General features: G+C 50.5%; 1 protein-coding gene across 5 annotated transcripts in view; it reads left to right on the forward strand.

Annotated features, from left to right (window-relative positions):
* Positions 1-16,495, forward strand: part of LOC140391499 (uncharacterized) — a 60,655-nt gene that overhangs the window by 14,649 nt on the left and 29,511 nt on the right. The window lies entirely within an intron of this gene.

The following is a 16,495-nucleotide window of genomic DNA, read 5'->3' on the forward strand; positions in this document are numbered from 1 at the left end:
CCCCCCCCCGACTCCACCTGACCGACTCCCACCCCTGACCTGACCCAACCTTACCATACTGCCACCCAGCCATATATGACCTGCTTCATACCCATCCTGCCACCTATGACTGTGCCATCATACCCAGCTGGTGACTTCCGCTTGTGACCATGGAGTGACTGGTCACATAAAGGGTTGTTCCTGTTCAAAGTCACAGAAAAGGGCTCTTTTTACCCAGATCCGGGTGGAACTTTGATGAAAAGGCGTAGATGAATGTTGGAGGAGTAGTTTGCCCCTGGAATGGTATGTCTTCTGATCACCGGACCCGGCAGAAAACAGTGAGAGATTTGGCTGTAAAGTTAGAAACAGTCTTGTGCTTCACAGACAGTCTCTTCCAGCATGCAAGCACTGAAGGGGCAAGCTGTAAGGCCCCAGATACAGGAACTGATGACTTTTATCAAGGAGGAATTCCATAAACAGAGGAAAGAAATGCGTGAGGATCTTGCAAAGACCATTGCAGAAGCTGTGGCACCCCTGAAGAGTACTTAGGAGTGGATGGAGAGGTGTTTGGAGGTGCAGGGGTCACAGATTCGGGAGATTGAAGGAGTGATCTCGGAACACAGCGATCGTGTGGTGGCTCTGGAGGCGGAGGTGGGGCTCCTAGGGGACCTTTGTAAAACGCTGAGGGCAAAGGTTGAGGAGCAGGAGAATACCTTGAGAAGACAGAGATTGTAAGGACTTGTAGGGGTGAAAGGTTTATGTGGGGATGGATGTTCCCATCCCCCCTCCTGTTTTAAGGGACTGTTTGTGTTTAACATCTGTTTGTTTGCTTTCGGAGACGGCTACCTGGAGTTCAGGAGAAGCCCTTGTTTGGGTAGGGGAGGGTAAGGCCATCAGGAGGCCTTCTTCTTTGAGCTGAGGAGTGGGGGGGGGGGGGACAGGGAGAGGGAGCTCATTAGGATGTGCCTTTGGGCAGGGGCAGCCTAGCAGGTTATGCTGGTGAACGGAAGTGAGGTGGTGGGGGAGAAGGCCAAGAGGGGTGGCCGGGGGGAGGGGGGAAAGGGGAATTGGCGGGGGGGGGGGGGGGGGGGAGGTTCTGCGATGTGGCAGGGGGTGAGAGATTACATGGTCATGGGCGAAGAAAGGGGCCATCTGGGATGGACTAGGTACAGAGTGGAATTAAAGGGGCAGGAGTTAAGTGGGGAAGATGACGGACGGTATAGGGGATTGGAGGCGCAAGGCTCCGGTAAGGTTGGTAACGTGGAACGTCCAGGGACTGAATGGGCCGGTTAAAAGGTTGCGGGTTTGCGCGCACCTCAGGAGCTTGAAAGTGGGGGTTGTCTTTTTGCAGGAGACACACCTCCGTGTGAAGGACCAGGTTAGATTAAGGAAGCAAAAAAATGGGATTTGTGAGTCCGAAGGAGGTGAGGGATCCAGGTGGGAGATATGTGATTGTGAATGGGGTATTGGAAGGGGCACCGGTAGTGTTGGTAAATGTGTATGCACCAAATTGGGATGATGTGGGTTTTATGAGGGGATTGCTGGCAGCAATCCTGGATTTGGCTACGTACCAGTTGATCATGGGAGGAGATTTTAACTGTGTCCTGGAGCTGAGGGTGGATAGATCGAGCCCCAGGTCAATGGGTAGGGTACAAATGGCAAGGGAGCTGGGGGGGTTTATGGAGAGGATGGGTATGGTGGATCCATGGCGCTTTCAGAACCCAGGGGGAAGGGAGTATTCCTTCTTTTCACACGTCTATAAGGTGTATTCGAGGATTGATTACTTTGTAGTGAGTCGGGAGATTTTGGTTGGGGTGTAGGGGGCAGAGTATGCGGGGATAGTTATCTCAGACCATGCACCCCACTGGCTGGATATTTGGTTCAGTACGGGACAAGAGCAGATGTTGGGTTGGAGGTTTGACTCGGAGTTGTTGGCGGATGGAGGTTTTTGTGATGAGGTGCGGTTGGCGTTAGGGATTATGTGGAGTTCAATCAGAATGGGGAGCTGTCGGCGGGCATTTTTTGGGAAGCACTGAAGGCAGTGGTCCGGGGAGAAATTATCTCATTTACATTTTGTGCGAATAAGGAAAGGAGGGCAGAACATGACCGTCTAGTGAGCGAGATAGTGGAGGTGGACAGGGAATATTCGAGGGTGCTCACCGTGGACGGATTGGCGAGGAGGAAAAAGTTAAGGGACAATTTGACAGGCTGACAACGGGGAGAGCGGTAGGGCAACTGGTTAGGGCAAGAGGGATGCAATACGAGTATGGGGAGAAGGCGAGCCGCATGCTGGTGCACCAGCTGCGGAGGCTGCCTGCGTCCAGGGAAATATTAAAGATCCGGACTGGGGCTGGGGATGTGGTGTCGGAGCCAGGGAAGATAAATGAGGCATTTAGAGAGTATTACCAGGGACTTTATGAGACAGACCCAGGAGGAGAGGAGGGGGACATGGGGTGGTTTCTGGACAAGCTGGAATTTCCCCAGTTGGAAGAAGCAAAGAGGCAGGTGTTGAAGGAGCCCCTGGGGCTGAGGGAGCTGCTGGAAAGTATCAGGGGTATGAAGTGGGGGAAGGCTCCTGAGCTGGATGGGTACCCGGCAGAATTTTATAAAGAATTTGCGGCGGACCTGGCAGCACATTGGTTGGGGGCGTTTAATGAAGCACTGGAGAAGGGGGAGTTGCCGGAGACGATGAAGTAGGCAGTAATCACACTAATCCCCAAAAAAGAGAAGGATCCGGTGGAATGTGGGTCGTATAGACCTATATCACTATTGAACACGGACGTGAAAGTATTGGCTACGTTGTTGGCAGGGAGGATGGAGGATTGTGTCCCGGGGGTGGTTGCAGAAGATCAAACCGGCTTTGTGAAGGGCAGGCAGATCGCGAATAATATACCACGGCTGTTGAATGTGGTGATGAATCCGTCGAGAGCTATGGTACCGGAGGTGGTGTCCATGGATGCGGAGAAAGCATTTGATCGGGTGGAGTGGCGGTACTTGTTCAAAGTTTTGGGAAGGTTTGGGTTTGGGCTGAGATTTATGGCATGGGTGCAGTTGCTGTATGTGGCGCCAAGAGCGAGGGTGAGAACGAATGATATGAGCTCACAAAGCTTTGACTTACGCAGGGGTACGAGGCAGGGGTGCAGGCTGTCGCCGCTGCTGTTTGCGCTGGCCATAGAGCCATTGGCGATGGCTCTCAGGGGGTCGGCAGAGTGGCAGGGGATAATGAGGGGACAGAGGGAGCATCGGGTGTTGCTCTATGCCGATGACCTCTTACTGTATGTTTCGGATCAGTTGGAGAGTATGGGAAGGATAATGGGTCTGTTGGGGAGGTTTGGAGGGTTCTCGGGATACAGGCTGAATGTAGGGAAAAGCGAGGTATTCCCAGTGCATGAGCTGGCACAGCGGGCTAATTTAGGGGGGATGCCATTTACAGTAGCGAGGGATAGGTTTAGGTACTTGGGTATTCAGATAGCGAGGGAATGGACGGGGCTGGTGGAGGAGGCCAGGGAGGATCTTAAGAGGTGGGATACACTGCACTTAACGTTGGCGGGGAGGGTCCAAGTGGTGAAAATGAATGTTCTGCCTAGGTTCTTGTTTATCTTTCAGGCTCTCCCGATCTTTATACCAAATACCTTTTTTCGGAAAATAGACACAATCATCGCTGACTTTGTATGGGAAGGTGCCGAAGGTGGGAAGGATCCTGCTACAGAGGCAGCAGGGGGGGTTGGCGTTACCAAACTTGCTTCATTATTATTGGGCGGTGAATGTGGACAAGGTGCGGCGGTGGTGGGAAGGAGAAGGGGTAGAGTGGAGGAGGAATCTTGTAAGGGGTCCAGTTTGAGGGCTATGGTGATGGCAGCATTGCCAATAGCTCCGAGTAGGTATTCAGGGAGCCCAGTGGTGCAGTCCACGGTGAAGATATGGAATCAGCTGAGGTGGGAAGGAGAAGGGGTAGAGTGGAGGAGGAATCTTGTAAGGGGTCCAGTTTGAGGGCTATGGTAATGGCAGCATTGCCAATAGCTCCGAGTAGGTATTCAGGGAGCCCAGTGGTGCAGTCCACGGTGAAGATATGGAATCAGCTGAGGAGGCATTTTCGGGTGGAAGGGATGTCGGTGCTAACGCAACTGTGCGAGAATCATGGGTTTGAGCCGGGGGGGATGGATAGTGTATACAGGAGGTGGAGGGAAGTGGGGCTGGTCAAGGTGAGGGATTTGTATTTGGAGGAAGGGTTAGCCAGTCTGGAGGAGCTAAGGGAGAGGGTAGAGCTGCCGAGGGGTAGTGAGTTCAGATATCTACAGGTTAGGGACTTTGCACGAAAGGTCTGGAAGGGGTTCCCTAGATTGCTGGGATACACCCTGCTGGAGCGACTGCTGCTTCCAGATGTGGAAGGGGAGGGAAGAATTGGGGATATATGTAAGTGGCTGGGGGAGCAGGGAGGCGAGAGGGTGGTGAAGATCAAGGAGAAATGGGAAGCGGAGTTGGGAATGGAGATCAATTGGGGAGTATGGAGTGAGGCACTGCGAAGGGTAAACGGGACGACCTCTTGTGCAAGGATGAGCCTGATACAGTTTAAGGTGGTGCACAGGGTGCATATGACTCGGGCGAGAATGAGTGGGTTCTTTCAGGGGGTAGCAGATGAGGGTGAGAGGTGTGGGCGGGGGCCAGCGAATCAGGCGCACATGTTTTGGGGTTGTGAAAAATTGGGAAGATTCTGGGCGGGAGTGTTCGCGGTCTTAGCCAGGGTAGTGGAGGAGGGAGTGGACCCGGTCCCTTTGGTGGTGATATTTGGGGTTTCTGAGAAGCCGGAGCTCATGGAGAGGAGGAAGGCCGATGTCTTGGCCTTTGCGTCTCTGATTGCACGGCGACAAATTTTGCTCGAATGGCGGTCGGCATCGCCACCGGGGTAGCAGCATGGTTGGGTGACCTACATGACTTCCTGCGGTTAGAGAAGATAAAGTATAAGTTAAGGGGCGGGGCTCAGCAGGGGAGTTTGAGAGAAGGTGGGGGATGTTTGTGACCGTGTTTGAGGAGCTGTTTGTCGCAGGGTGGTTGGGGGGGTGGGGGGGTGGTGGGGGTGAAAAAGGAGAGAAATCTGTACAAACTGTATAGTTGATTGTTGGGAAGAATGCTTCCCGGGGTGTTTATTTGTTGTAATCTACTTTGATACAAGTTTGAATAAAATGCGTTTATAAAAATAAAAAAAATCATACCCAGCTGGCATCCTACCCATCCTGCCACCTACCATTCTGCCATGACATGCTTCCAGCCACCATACCCATGCTGCAAACTGTAGCCATCTGGGATGGCCACGTCCCGATTACAAAATGGACACTTGCAAAGAATGCAGGGAAAATTGGACAATACTGAGAAACAAGCAGGTGCAAGGTCTGTCTGTTGATTAGAGCCTTAGCTCTCAGACAGGACAGAAACTGTTAAGCCATCCACATACTAATGAGCCATCTCCGGGGACAAAAAGGAAACATTTAGATAAACAATGTCAAGGCAGACACCCCGGTGTAGCCACCTAAAATGGCTGATTCCCGATTAATTTGGCCAAACCCCGATCTAAAATGGCGAACGAAAGAGGCTGATGGGAAAATCAGCCAACAGGACTCAAACGGACAGCTGCAGACAGAGCAGTGTATTCGGCTCTGGGGAAGTCGGCCCAGACCGATACCTGCAACCATTAACAGCACATCAACCGAGCCATCTGCAGTTTAATCGGCCATCCCCGGGAACAATTGCTACAAATTCGCAATTGAAAGCCGATCCAGACCTCTTGGCGCCAGCAGTGGCTGAGACAAAGAAAGGTGAACGACCACCCCCCGATCAAGGAATCGCCCCATTATTGGAGCAAGTCCAATCACTTGGGACCAGGGTCAAGGTCCGCCCCGAGAGGCGGGAAGCCCCTAGGAACTATAAAGATAGGGGCCAAGTTCAGATCGATCCTTCGAGAAACCCTTCGACGAAGAACCAAGTAAGTCTTACTCCAGCGATCGCTACCAGATAGGTGTTCCAGACTATCGACCCGTACCAGCCTTTTTGAATCCTGCAGGCCAGACCCAATTCGATAGACCATTCGTTTCCCTGACCTGGTGGGCCATCACCAATGTTAAGTATTGGCCTTTTAGTGGTAGGTAATAGTCTAGAAGTAGGATTATTGTATAAGTATTTGTTGCTGTATATAATGAATGATCGTTGATTTAACATTTACTAAGTGGTGTGCTGCATTACTAATCCATTACTTGAGCTTGAACCACGTGGCGGTATCAGAAAGATACCTGGCGACTCGTGAGCAAAGGTGACAGAATTAGAGCTAATAAAACTAAGGCTACTAGCAACATTTTGGCGACTCCGCCGGGACCCGATCTAGAAGTGGAAAACCACTCCAGGAGAACCCAATAAATTTTGATTTAAAATCCAATTGGAAACAAAAAACCACAAGTGTTCAAGCGGTTCTGATTAATAATTCATAATTCGGAAGTGTGTGTATGCATGTGAATCTAACAGGGCTATAAGGTAAAACTGATAGATTTTTGTTGCGTCAAAACTGTCGGAAGTCTGTATTTTCAGAAATTAGCGCAAGCCGTACCTGCATCTACGACACCACATTAGCCCCCTGTTCCAAATTTAACCAAAGCAAGCGGATCGGAGAGATGGCCATGCAGGCAATGCAACGCCTCATGAACCCCGAGGAATTTGCGGTCGCAGCGACCAGCAGCAGTAGAGTGGGACAGTGCCCCACTTGGGAAGAGAAAATTCGGAAATACCTCAAGGGCAAAGGATGGCCCATGTGGAATGATTTCTGTAATAATGACGACTCAGGTCCCGGAAGTATAGGGCATACTTGGTGGGAGAACATGAGTGAGATCCATAAAAAGAACTTAACAAAAGCTCGCAAGCCGATGGCAATTGTGTCCTGTCTGGCACAATTGCGAGGCACAGAGGAGGTCGTTAGGACGCTCCGCAAAGAAGTAGAGGGCATACATTGTATGAGTAAAGTCGATGTATGCGAGGTGGAGAAAGAGAATCTGGAATTAAGGCGGAAATTAGCAGCAAAGGACGAAGAGGTGGCTGACGCCAAACGGGGTCACCAGTCTTGTCTGGCGCATTTGAGTAGTTTCCAGTCCCAGTACGAAAAGGCTTATCAGGACACGCACGCGTGCAGTCCTGGTAAAGAAAGAAACAGAGAAGCAGGTGGAGACGCTACAGAAACAATGTAGTGATCTCCAGGCAGCCTTGAGAGCGCTCCACGCTGCAACCACAGAACAAAGGCAGAGCACCATAGACCATGCAAAGTGCCGGAAGCAAGTTGCAGACCTGCAGTCACTGCTTTCTGTCCAAAAGGGATTTCAAGAAATCTTTTGGGGAAAAATTAGACCAGGAAGACGGGCCTGATTGGGAAGAATTACAGGAAACAGTGCAGAGATATGTTCAGGGAACATGTGCGCAGGGAAAGCCCCAAAGGAGAAAAGCACCCCACCCCCCACACAACAGGTAGTTCAGGCTCCAATGAACCCCGTAACAACCCACCGCACAGCCACATCAGACGAGGCGGAATTCCTATGTTCCACCCCCCTCACAGTGACCCAATTACAGGACGGGTATGCAAAAATCACACTGTTCCTCCCCGCTTCAGACCCACACCATTTCTTTGCCACCGTCAAACATCAGGCGACCATGTACGGCCTGGATGAGCGAGAGCATGTAAAGCTCATGGTTCTATGTTTAGACCCATCGGTAGCAGCAGCCCTTCCCGACCCGCAGAACGTAGGAGGAGGCACCCTTGCAGAAATGCATACCGCGATCCTGGATGCGATTGGGTACAACCGGGGTGACCCCGTAGATGGCCTAAGTAAGTGTAGGCTGAAGAAGTCTGAGCACCCCACAGCGTTTGCAGGACGCTTGTGGATTCACTTTGAAGCCGTTTTTGGAGACGTAGACCGTGCCCATTTGTCCCCAGACAATATGGCCAAATGGACCCGCACCCTTATGTCCCATGCCACAGAGGCAGGACAGAATGCCTGTAGTAGTTATGATCCCTCGGAGGAGGCTCAGAACGAGAAGTGGGTGGTTAAAAGATTGTCCCGCGTTTGGGAGCAGTCTGTTCACAATCGACCCGCCGCTAAAACCACTGAGGAAAAGCAAGCCGCCGCAGACATGCAGGCAGTAAAAGCCACACCTCATAACCCCGCCTGGGTAAATGAGGGAAAGAAAAGCCCCCCAACAAAACCGCAAGAATGTTACAACTGCGGACAGTTGGGACATTTTGCCAAAGAGTGCAATGCCCCTAAAAAGCCACCGAGAGCCCAACAGACAGGCACTCTCAGTAAGAAAAAGGCAGAGCCCATCCATAGCGTTAGCGCCCGTTCGGATCAGATGGACTTGACCGGAACGGACTGACGGTGTACGGGCTCCCCCAGTTGGGTCTGCGATACCCTTTGGGATAGGTCAGGACGACCCGTAGTCGCAGCGAAAATTCGGGGACAGCCTATCGAGTTTCTTTGGGACACAGGAGGGTCCCGCACCACCATAAATTCCTCCACCCTTTGTCAGGACACTTGGCCCACTACAGCTACTATCACCCTCAGCGGCTTTACAGGCCACTCACAGCAGGGACACATCACAGCCCCTGTACCCATTCAAATATGAAACATTACCACAAAACACCCCGTAGTTTTAGTCGACCTGCCCCACACAGCAGAACACATTCTGGGAATCGACTTTATGAATTCCCACCACCTATCCTTCGATCCAGTCAACCAGTGTGTCTGGAAGATGGCGAAATCCACTAGAGCCCCCGCAACGCTCAACATAGGGGACTATATGAACAGAATTAGCGCAGTTGGCGAGTTTTGGTTCAACCCCACCACACTCAGCACGGACCGACAGGTTAGGGCAGTCCTGCAAAAGAACAGGGCAGCATTCGCGACCCACAAGCACGACTGTGGACGGATGACTGGCTCCGTACAAGTAACAGGACCGGACCCTAGACCCCCAAAACAGTACGGATTCCCCCTAGAAGCAGAGGGAGACATCCTAAAATTTATAGAGAGCTTATTAGAGCAGGGCGTACTAAGACCGGTAGCCTCTACTAATAATGCCCTGATTTGGCCAGTGAGAAAGCCCGACGGATCATGGCGCTTGACCATTGATTATCGGGAACTCAATAAAGTCACCCCCGCAGCAGCCCCCACCGTAGCAACAAGTCCCGAGACCATGCTCAAACAGGGACTCAATTCCCGATATTTCACGGTTTTGGACGTCGGTAATGGATTCTGGTCCATTCCATTGGCAAAGTCGTGCCAGTATAAATTTGCCTTCACTTTCAGAGCACAGCAGTACACGTGGACACGCCTGCCACAAGGCTTCCACAACTCCCCCTCCATTTTCCACCGACAGGTGGCAAATGGACTAGCAAAGTTTTCTCGCCCCGAATGTCTGGTACAGTATGTAGATGATCTACTACTGCAGACAGACACTAAGGAAGAGCACTTTGAGCTTCTGTCCGAACTCCTGGAATTGTTACATTCCATTGGCTGTAAAGTCAACCCCAAAAAGGCCCAGATATTGGAAGAAAAAGTGGTTTATTTGGGTACAATTATCACACACGGCAAACGCGAGATCGCGCATAAAAGAATTGACTCGATCGCTAAATTGCCCCTTCCCCGGAACGTTTCAGCCCTCCGGTTGTTTTTAGGACTGGTTGGCTACTGCCGAAACCACATCGACGGTTTCGCAAGCAAGGCAGCGCCCCTCTCAGACCTCCTAAAGAAAGGAGCCCCCTGGGAGTGGCTTCCGCAGCATACGGATGCTGTGGCCTCTTTAAAACAGGCGCTCATAGCCGCCCCCGCACTACAAGTTCCAGACCCGCTTTCCCCCTACGCAATAGAGGTAGCGACCACAGACCGCACCCTTTCAGCCGTGCTCCTGCAGGAACGGCACGACCAGTTAAGACCAGTAGCTTATGCCTCCCGAATTTTAGATGCTGTGGAGCAGGGATTTTCAGCCTGTGAGAGGCACCTGCTCGCAGTTTTCTGGGCAGTCCAGTACTTTTCCTACATTACCGGACTGAACCCCATCACCATTCTGACCGAGCACACCCCCACCCAACTTTTACTGGACGGGCGACTTAAAGATGGTACTGTCAGCCAAATACGCGCAGCTAGGTGGACCCTTCTCTTGCAAGGACGGGACATCACAGTCAACGGACAAAGACCCACACATACTTAGCGGACAATTTACAGTAACCCGGAACCCCCCATGAGTGTGAAATCATCTCTCCATACCATAATACAGACCCCTTTATAGCTAAAACACTCCCCAGAAAATTAGCAAATCCATCTCGGAGCCCCCCTCACCCAGACACGTGTGACCCCATTAAGATTTATGTGGATGGATCTTCCACAGTCGTAGATGGGCAACGCATAACAGGTTGCGGGATTTATGTTGAGGACGCGCAGGGACGCGCCCTCGAGGAGATAGCATTAAAACTCCCCGGACACTTAGGCGCGCAGGCAGCAGAGCTTGCGGCCATCGCGTACATAGTGGACCACCCAGATTCCTTCCCCAGCCCAGCAGACATATACTCAGACAGCCTATATGTCTGCAACAGCCTTACAGAATTTCTATCCCTGTGGGAAACAAGAGGGTTTGTTTCCGCGGATGGGAAACCCCGCCCCTCAGCCCCATTACTGCGCCATATTCTACAAAAAGCCCAGAACAGGACTTTTGGCATTATAAAAGTCCGCAGCCACCATCGTTCCTCCCCCCCCCCCCCCCGGCAATGTAAAAGACGACGCACTGGCTAAGGCCGGATCCAGGCATGGGTATTTCTGGAAACCCCCCCGAAAGCGCGCCAGTGAGTGCAGTTCAGGTCACGCAGACTAGGATCGAGGATCTAGTAGAGGCCCAGAAGAAGGATAGCGCTCTCACTGAGATCGTGAAAGGGAAGTTTCCAGCCTCCTACGAGAGGTTCAGAAATACACTGACCACACATGACGGTGTGGTGTTAAAGGACACCCTTTATGTAGTTCCTGAGCAGGATAGGAACCAGTTAATTTGTTTATTCCATGATGGTCATGGACACCAGGGAATCGATCCCACCGCAGCCCACCTCAAACAGCTTTGTTGGTAGCCAAATCTCAAGGAAAATGTAAGCCATTACATCGAGAATTGCCTTATCTGTGCGCAGAACAACCCCGATAGATATGCCAAAAAGGCCCACCTCAGCCACACCCGACCTGTTAACGGCCCCTGGACTAACCTCCAGATTGATTTTATACGTCCATTGCCCCCTTGCAGGAGTGGCTATAAATATGTTCTGGTGGTCATAGACACTTTTACAAAGTGGGTGGAAGCATTTCCAGCCCGCACCAACACCGCGAAAACCACAGCCAAGATCCTAACCCACCACATCTTTACAAGATGGGGACTCCCCCGCAGTATTGAATCGGACCAAGGTTCTCACTTTACGGGACGGGTCATGCAGAACGTCCTCACGATATTTGGCATAACCCAAAAATTCCACATTGCGTACCACCCACAGTCGAGTGGTATAGTGGAGCGCATGAATCGGACCCAAAAAACACCCTCCGAAAAATGGTCCAGCAGAACAACACCACTTGGGACTCAGTCCTCCCTTTTGCGCTGATGTTTTTGCGTAACACCGTTTCCACCTCCACAGGTTACACCCCACACACCCTTATGACCGGACGCCCCATGAAAGGGACAGAATACTTGTTAGGTTTAGACCTGACCAGCCCTGAAGTTACGGCCCTCACCCACGAGAAAGCCGTTGAGCAATTAGTTGCTAATGTAAAAACGGCTCAGTTAGCAGCCGCAGTTAAATTGGGCACCAGAAAGAAACAGAGCAAGGCCTGTTTTGATAAGGCAGTGCATGCAACGGAGTATGATATAGGACAACAAGTGATGTTGTCTGTATATATCCCCAGCACGTTCCTGTCTCCAAAATACTCTGGTCTGTACTCCATTACGAATAAAGTAAGCCCATCGGTATATAAAATAAAATACCCAAATGGTGGTTTCATATTAACCAGTCGAAGGTTTATGGAGCACAGTCAAACCACGCCCACCACGTCATGCTTGACGCAGCAGACCACACCCCGCCCACAGCCAACGTAACCCGACCAACCCCCACCACGTCCAGCCCAGCCATGGACTCGCCCTCGACTCCACCCCCAAAATCTACACTCCGCCCCGGAACGCCCACAGACTGCAGCAGCAGAGACAGCGACTGTGACTCGGACGATAGCCACAGCACGCCTCCCTACTATCCCCATACCACCGGACCCACACCCAGCGACTCCGATTTCGACTCCAGTGATCCCTTCATGATCACTTTTCTAAACCAATCCCACCACCGACCACCGAACCACACGGACGACCCCGACGTTGTCCCCACACAACTCGACACAACTTATTGGCACCGCGACAATTCCTACAGGCTCGTCCGCAACGACGAAAGCAACCCCAACTCACACCAAGCAGCCCTTTCAGCCTTAATTCACTCCAGAGTTTGGCACCCGGGAGAAGGGGACGACCTTGAGTCTGCCTCCCAAGCCGCCAACCCCTTTGCGACCCTGTTCGCAACAGAGAACTGAGGTGTCCACATGATGTTTAAAGGAAACGCTTGGGAGATGTGTTGTCCTTCCTGCAGGATGTTTTATGTCGTTCGTACGTTTGTTTTGTGTTGTTCGTCCTACAGTAAAAATTGTTCCAGCCGCTTGTTCAGTGGTACCAACTTATCTGCAGATACTTCAGCTAATACCGGTTCGGGTACCAGACGCCCGATCGTAACTGCTCTTCTGATTCAAGGATAGAATCACTGTAGCAGCCCCACCACGATGACTACATTTTTGCCCGTTCTTGTCGGTTGCTCAAGCAGTGGAGAAACGGCGTGAGACCCGCCCTGCCTGGGGACCCCCCCGTTGGTCAAAGACGCTCGGGTAGGGGAAATACGGCATTGGTAGCCGTCCTACCCGGGGACTCCATCCAAATCTTACCCGTCGCGGCCCATACGCACCTCATTTGGCATTTTTTATTTAAAAAAGTTTTTATTTGCTTAGGAGACCTTTAGGTTGCTGCCATATGCTATTTACATCCTGGAACATTTGGATGGTAAATCAGCAACGGTCCGTCATTGGGAAGTGTGCCGTGTCCTAAAATTTGTTTTGGAAAAAAAATGAGGGAGTCACATACAGTGACCAATTATAAGGGTATAATTGGCCACAAAAGGACAGACACACTAACACACCGGATATTAAACCAAGGTAGTTACAGATACTATGCTTGTTTTCACAGAACTCCAGAGGCTCCAGGACCGGAGAAAACAAAAGAACACAAGAAGGAAAAGGAAAGAGGACAGCCATGATGACTTCTTTCATCGTGCTCAATACTCTTTTGACGAACATTTGGTTACGTGGGAACGCGGACCCCATTACTCCAAACCTCCCTGCCGTTAATGTTTAACTGCCCCGCAGTACCCAAAGCCCAGTCACCAGCAACACTGCATCTTCCTGGTGTGCCAGGTTCATAACCTGGTACTCCCTGTCCTACGTGATTGAAGCACTGTTAGCGTTGCCGATACTCTGCTGTGTAGTGCAGACTATGCGCCTCCGCAAATGGAGAAGGAGAGCGTACCGCGCTCGAACCCCGGTATATCGGATCCGATCCCCTATATTCGGTTATGACCAGACCCCCGACCCCCGCGACCTATAACACAATAATAAAGAACATGCACTTGCGTTTTTTTCTGTAAATAAAAAGATTTACAAAACTTTTCATGAACAAAAAATGTATGATCCTGAGCTTGAATGCCAAGCCAGGAAAGAGTATATTAAATGTTGTGATTGTTGTTGTATGTTTTAGGAAGATAGGATAATGCAATGTTTAGTGAGTATAGTGTATTTAGGTAAAATTAGAGGTTCCAAGTTTTTTATTTTGTAAATGCATGCCCCTGCCTGACATAGCGCCCTTAGAATTGTTTAGGTAAAAAATTTTGTGCATAGCTAGGGTCAGAGCAGTGGCCATGTAGGAGGTGTGTCCCCCCCCCCCAGTCAGGGAATGGAAAGAACAAATTTATGTGATCCTTCACGCTTCGCGTTAGGATCACAAGGAGGGAATGTAGCCACCTAAAATGGCTGATTCCTGATTAATTTGGCCAAACCCCAATCTAAAATGGAGAATGAAAGAGGCTGATGGGAAAATCAGCCAACAGGACTCAAACGGACAGCTGCAGACAGAGCAGTGTATTCAGCTCTGGGGAAGTCGGCCCAGACCGATACCTGCAACCATTAACAGCACATCAACCCAGCCATCTGCAGTTTAATCAGCCATCCCCGGGAATAATTGGTACAAATTAGCAATTGAAAGCTGATCCAGACCTCTCGCCAGCAGTGGCTAAGACAAAGAAAGGTGAACGACTACCCCCCGATCAAGGAATCTCCCCATTATTGGAGCATATCGAACCCAGTGATTGGGACCAAGTCCAATCACTTGGGACCAGGGTCAAGGTCCGCCCCGAGAGGCGAGAATCCCCTAGGAACTATAAAGATAGGGGCCAAGTTCAGATCGACCCTTCTTCTCCTACTCGCAACCTTCGAGAGACCCTTCGACGAAGAACCAAGTCAGTCTTACTCCAGCGATCGCCACCAGATAGGTGTTCCAGACTATCGACCCGTACCAGCCTTTTTGAATCCCGCAGGCCAGACCCAATTCGATAGACCATTCGTTTCCCTGACCTGGTGGGCCATCACCAATGTTAAGTATTGGCCTATAGTGGTAGGTAATAGTCTAGAAGTAGGATTATTGTATAAGTATTTGTTGCTGTATATAATGAATGATCGTTGATTTAACATTTACTAAGCGGTGTGCTGCATTATTAATCATTACTTGAGCTTGAACCACATGGCGGTATCAGAAAGATACCTGGCGACTAGTGAGCAAGCGTGACAGAATTAGAGCTAATAAAACTAAGGCTAATAAGAGCAACACCAGCGCCAGAGGAGACTCAAGCAAACCAACGGCCACCTAGGACACGCCCAGCATCCAGGGGATCCACCCCTCTATTGGAGGAAGATCGATATGAATGATTGTGGGAAAGGCCCAATTAATTGAGGCCAAGTTCAAGGCCCGCCCAAAAGCACGCAAAGCCCTTTTATGTATAAAAGGTATTCCCCAAGGGAGAATCTCTTCTTTGGCCTTGGCTTTCAGAGAAGAGAGACCTGCCGAGTTGCTGCATCAGACTAAATAAGTTACAAGTCAACGCACGCTACGAGATAGACGCTACTAGTTGCTATCCAGTAAGCAGCTCAACCCAGCAGCCTCAGAACCGAGCAACGACCACTGTTCCTCTGGCTGAGTGGGCACCCGAAGCTAAGTATAGGCTTTTAGTAATAGCGATAGTTTAGTTTGTAGAGTTTATGCATGAGTAGATTTGACTGTGTAAATAAATGAGCATTGCTTTTGAACTTACTAACTGGTGTATCGAGTCTTTGATCAGTATTCGGTTCTGAACCTTGCGGCGGTGTCGAAAGATACCTGGCGACTCTTGAGCAAACGTAATTAAACAGCCAAATTAAGAGACAACACCAAAGAGAGCAACATTTACTGGCGACTCTGCTGGGAGTCGATTTAGAAGTGGCCTCACCACTCCGAGAGTACCCAAAATTTGAATTGAGAATCCAATTGGAAACTGAAAAGCCACAAGCTTAAGAACAGTACTGACCAAGCCTCTGAGATTCAGAAGTGTGTTATTGCATGTTTACTAACAGGGATATAATGTAAACCGGAGAGATTTTGTTGCGTAAAACTTTCGGGAGTTTTGTAGGCCGGAAATTAGCATAAGCCGTACCCGTATTTACATCACCACTTTATCACCCCCTGTTCCGAATTCAGTAGAGAACCTAGATAGAGAAAATGGCAATGAAGGCAACGGAATACCTGATGAACCCCCAGGAATTTGAGGTCGCAGCGAACAGTAGAGTAGGACAGTGTCCTGTTTGGGAAGATGAGATCAGGAAATATCTCAAAGGGAAAGGATGGCCCCTTTGGAGTGAATTCTGCGCTAATGAGGAAACCGGTCCCGGGAGTATAGGACATACTTGATGGGAGAACCTGTCAGAGATACACAAGAAGAGCTTGGGGAAAGCTCGCAAGCCGATGGCAATCGTGTCCTGTTTGGCACAATTGCGAGGCACAGAGGAAGTCGTTAGGACGCTCCGTAGAGAGATAGAGGAGAGAGACAGAAGTAGTGAGGTAGACGTGAGTGAGGTAGAGAAAGAGAATCTAGATCTGAAAGAGCAGTTAGCAGCAAGGGACAGAGAGGTGGATGATGCCAAGTGGGCACATCAGTCTTGTCTCGTGCATTTGAACAGTTTTCAGACGCAATATGATAAGGCCTACCAGGACACGCAACGTGCGGTCTTGGTAAGACAAGAGACAGAACAGCAAGTGGAGAAATTGCAGAAACAATGCAATGATCTGAAAGCAGCCC

Source organism: Scyliorhinus torazame, chromosome 15 (assembly GCF_047496885.1).
Source record: "Scyliorhinus torazame isolate Kashiwa2021f chromosome 15, sScyTor2.1, whole genome shotgun sequence".
NCBI lineage: Eukaryota > Metazoa > Chordata > Chondrichthyes > Carcharhiniformes > Scyliorhinidae > Scyliorhinus > Scyliorhinus torazame.